Raw genomic sequence first — 4,962 nt, forward strand, 5'->3', positions numbered from 1 at the left:
TAAAAATAAATAAATAAACTATGGTATAGCTATATAAAAAAAAGGAAGTAGGCAATATGATTACATGAAAAGTCTTATTTCCAGAAAAATTATTTTTTCAGGTATATACTACTGAACATGAATACATACAATTTTTCTTGTGAAACAATTTTCAGGTAGTTGACTATCATTCTATTTGTAGTTCACTGAATGTGCTCTATGGATCATAAAAATAAAAAGGAACATTTTTATTATTAGATACTGCATTATTCTAAGGTGCCTCTGCATAGCAACAACTACTTCCTTTGTTGTTTAGTAAATTCTCAAATCAAATTAAATGAGACATTTTATGTGCTCTGTAATTCATTTAGATCATACATGCTGAGCATTACATGCAAAATCTTGTGACTAGCCATATGTAGTTTACGTGGACCTTATTCACAATCACTTAAAATTCTAGTCAGAAAACTTTCAAATTTCTGAATATCACAAATGTAATTTAATGAATTTGAATGTGCCCTATGAAATTGACATTGAAATTTAATTGTCATTTTAACAATATTGAGTGGTGGGACCTATAAGAGGTGATTAGGTCTTGAGGGCCCTACCTTCATGAATGAATTAATGCCATTATAGTGGGAGTGGGCATGTTATTACCAGAATGCATTTCTTATAAAAGGGTGAGTTTGCCCCTGTTTTGTCTCTCTCACCCTTCCTTTGCCCTTCTGCCATTGGATTGTACTGGCCTCTTGATCTTGGATTTCCTAGACACCAGAACTGTGAGGCAATACAGCTGTTCAGTATAAATTAACCAGTCTGTGATATTCTGTTATTGGTGCACAAAACAGACTAAGACAATCATGCAATTGTTTTGTTTATTTAGCTTTAACTCTGACTGTGATAATTTTTTTTTTCTTGAGACGGAGTTTCTCCCTGTCGCCTGAAAATTTGACATCTGTATGTTACTTCTTTTTCAACATAGATTAATACCAGGATTGACTTTGAATACGTCTTCTAACTTGGAGTCCTTTTGGGAAAATGATCAGGTCTCTGTAAAAGGCACCATGTGAACTAGATTATGTGCTAATGGTAAATACCATCATAATACAGCTAACATTTATTTAACTTATTTTATATTCCTGTCACATGTCCTATATAAACTTAATTCTGACAACAACTCAGTGAGGTTAACCTTATTTTTGTTATTTCCAATAGATGAGGAAAGTAAATCACAGGGCAGTTAAATAAACTGCTCAAGTTTGCACAGGTTCAAAGTAGCAGACCTGTAATAGACTCAGGCACTCTGACATTAGTATTGTAAAGCAAAAAATATCTGAGACAGATTTTAATCAATTTAAATAGAGGTTTATTTTGTCAAAGTGAAGGATCATGGCCCATGACTCAGCCTCAGGAGGTCCTGAGAACATGTGTCCAGGGTGGTTTGGTTACAGCGTAGCTTTATACATTTTAGGGAGACGGAACTTACAGGCAAAAATATAAATCCATACAGGTAAGGTATACATTGGTTTGTCCCAGAAAGGCATGACATCTCAAAGCAGGGGCTTTCAGGTCATAGGTAGATTCAAAGATCTCCTGATTGGCAATTGGTTGAGAGAATTAAGCTCTGTCCTGTCCAAACAGTTGAAGTCAGCTTCAGTAAAGATAAAGGATGTTGTTGAAGCCAAGGCTCTTGTCATGTATGTGAAATCTCCAGGTAACAGGCTTCAGAAAGAATAGATGGTGATTTTCTCTTATCAGACCTTAAAAAGGTGTCAGACTCTCTAAAACTGACCTAGTAAGAGAAAGAGATTCTTTCTCTACAGAATGCGTATTTCCCCTCCAAGAGCCAGGTTTTCAGAATAATTTCAAAATATGTTTAAGAAATATATTTAGTTGTAAAATATCTTTATTTCCTTCAGGGCCTGCTATCTGTCGTGTGATGCAATCCCAGAGTCAGGTTAGAAATTGATATCTTATACCTATGTAACAAACCTGCATGTTCTGCACATGTATCCTAGAACTTAAAGTATAATAAAAAAATTCATATCTTATTGCTACAAATAGTTTGTTTTATCAGTATTAGGATCACTGTTTTAATGTTAAGGCTGGTCAATTGTGTCTAAACTCCAAAGGGAGAAAGCTATAAGGAGGCATGTCTGACCCTGCTTTCTGTCATGGCCTGAACTAGTTTTTCATGTTTCTTTGGGATCCCCTTGGCTAAGAGAGGAATCCCTTCAGTCAGTTAAGGGGCTTAGAATTTTATTTTTGGTTTACAGTATCTATACTTTCAATCACTGAATCATACAACCCAGCAATGCCACCATGTGGCATAGTAGAGCCCCATTATATCAGAACTGTTGGTTGATCCTCTGTGCTATTTATCCTCTGTCCCATTTTGTCCTCTCGTATCCTTGGTGCCAAACCCTATTTCCTACATTTCCTTACCATTCAGAGCATCCTATATCCTGTGCAGATGGCTTTGGTCTCTAATAGTGGTATATTGATCTCCTAAAAGAAGCAGAGTTGTCAAGTTTGTTTTATTTTGTTTTCTCCCTTATTGCGTTCAACTCTGTTTGTTACACTCTATTATTACTTTCTATTGCTGCTGTGTCTCCTCCACTGGATCCTCTGTTCTTGTTCTCCTTTGTTCTTCATTGTTTCTCTTTATAAATGCACTTATAATCATGGCTCCAGTGAATACCTCAGAGCAGCTTTCTCACCAACCTCTATTACCAGCTGTAATTGTTTTTATAAGCTCTTTTCTCTCTAACCATTTACTACATCCCATCATGAGCTCACTTAGCCTAAAACAAACTTATCACCCTTTTACCAAACCAGTTAGACACTACCTTTTAAATTTTTTTTTTCACTACCTTTTAAATTTTAATGGCATGATTCAGCCCTAAAACTTCTAACTCGTTTGTTATTCATCCTTCTGGTTCCCTTATCTCTTCAATCATCGAGTCCTGTTGATCCTTCTTTTGTAATATATCTCATCCATTAATTCCTTTGGATTCCCAGGGCCTGAATATTTTCCAGGCCTCAGTGTATCTTGCTTGTAATAGTATAATAATCTAACTAGTCTCTTGGCTTCCATGGTGCTTACCCCCTAGTGTCTTTCTTCATTTCATATTCTCATCATCTGTTCCACTGAGGATAGAGGAGAGGAATATAACTAAATAAATTAAAGTTAAAATAAGTGGAAATAGAATAGTTTGAAGTCAGAGGAGTAAGCTGTCATTGTAGGTTGGGATAATCAGGGAAAGCTTTAGGAAGGGGATGGAACTTAGAATTTATATCAATAAAGAGGTCTGAGGGTGGCATTTAAGATTGGGGAAAACTGAGTGAACAGAAACTTGGGATGGAAATGTAAGAAGTTTGGGGATACTTAGTAGACCTAGCTGAACTGGAACATTATTGTAAGAAAAATGAGGTTGAAAATATAGTCTGGGCTCTGATTGTAGGGATCGTTGAATACCAGGCAAAGGAATTTAAAATATATCATGTAGCAAATGGGTAGAGACATGATGAAACTGGCATTTCAGGAAGATGAATCTGGCAGCTGTGTGTAGGGTAGATTACTGGGAGGAGAGACTTGAGAGAGGGGGCCTGGTGAGGAGGTTGTAATAGGGTTCAGATGTGAGTTAATGATGGCTTTGAATAGAATGACAGTGAGAACGGAACTGATGAGATGGATGCAGATGTGCAAAGCATTATGGAAGGAAATTTGATAAGGTTTCCTTGAGAGGCTGAATTTGCAGGCAATTTGGGGGAGGAAATGGGAGGGTTGGGCTCCAGATGACCAGGAGAATATCTATCAAAATGTTCCCATCCTTCAAGCTTCAGTGCTTCCTCCTCTAAGAGTACTTGTCCAAAAGGAGCACTGTGAGCAAGCCACTTTGTCTATAATAGATGCTCAGATAGCATTATGTGAAAGCCCACTCCAGCTGGCAGTGACTTTGCATGCTCTAAACTCCTAGACACCTATTGACTCTACTTTTAGTAAGTGCTTAGCATACATGATTTCTACTAAACTGGCTTTTAATTTGAGGTTGTTTTACCTCTACATTGAGAGAGATCAGGAGACTTTTGAGGGCAGAAACCATGCTTTATTCCTTAGATCCCCACCTACTAGTTGTTAAAAATATTTTCCTTGATTGTTTCCTTTCATCCTCTCAGGGGACTTGGATCAATCATCTCACAGGTATACTTTCCTTCCTATCATTATGCTGATGACGCTTACAGTTTAAGTACATTATCACACCTAAGCCTCAGGTAGTTATAGAAACTTTTTGTGTCCCTTCTTCATAGCCTCTTTTCCTTTTCCAGTGCAGTTTACTGAGTCTGATCACATGTTTTATGTTTCAGTAGGTGCTTGGTAATTGTTGCTTTACTTTAAGATTCCTGGCTGCGGTATAAGCTCTGCTTCATAGCTAATGCAGCTTTAGTTCCATCTGCATATTTTAGCAACACTACACAAACTGAATGTATTGGCACAAATGACAGACTTTCTTGGTTTAATTTTGTAAACTGTTTAAAATTTGGTTAATTTCTTTTCATTTGCAAAATATTTTTATTCAAGTGTATTATACAGCTATTCATCTCAGAAGAAATTTGCTATTGCCTGAAAAATACAGTTTGCTTTATGATCCCAATATTATAAAGGATCAGAGAAAAGAATACAAATATTTATTTGATCTTGAGACTCTTCTCAAATATATTTTATTCTTATACCAATCAGAATTTCTACAAATGTACAATTACATGCTACCTTAAATTGATAAGATTTAATGTATTTGACAGTAATTCCCATTAAAGGAAACTGTTCCAGAAAACTCTCTCCTATGACTATATTAGAGCCCTGAATTCCAATGCCAGGTCTGCCCTTTAATTTCTTTGAGAACTTAGGCAAGGCACTTGGCATTCTTGGGTCTCTTTCTCCCATCTATAAAGCAAGAGTATTGAACTAGATCACCTTCCATG

The sequence above is a fragment of the Cebus imitator genome, unplaced genomic scaffold (genome assembly GCF_001604975.1).
Source record: "Cebus imitator isolate Cc_AM_T3 unplaced genomic scaffold, Cebus_imitator-1.0 Scaffold712, whole genome shotgun sequence".
Taxonomy (NCBI): domain Eukaryota; kingdom Metazoa; phylum Chordata; class Mammalia; order Primates; family Cebidae; genus Cebus; species Cebus imitator.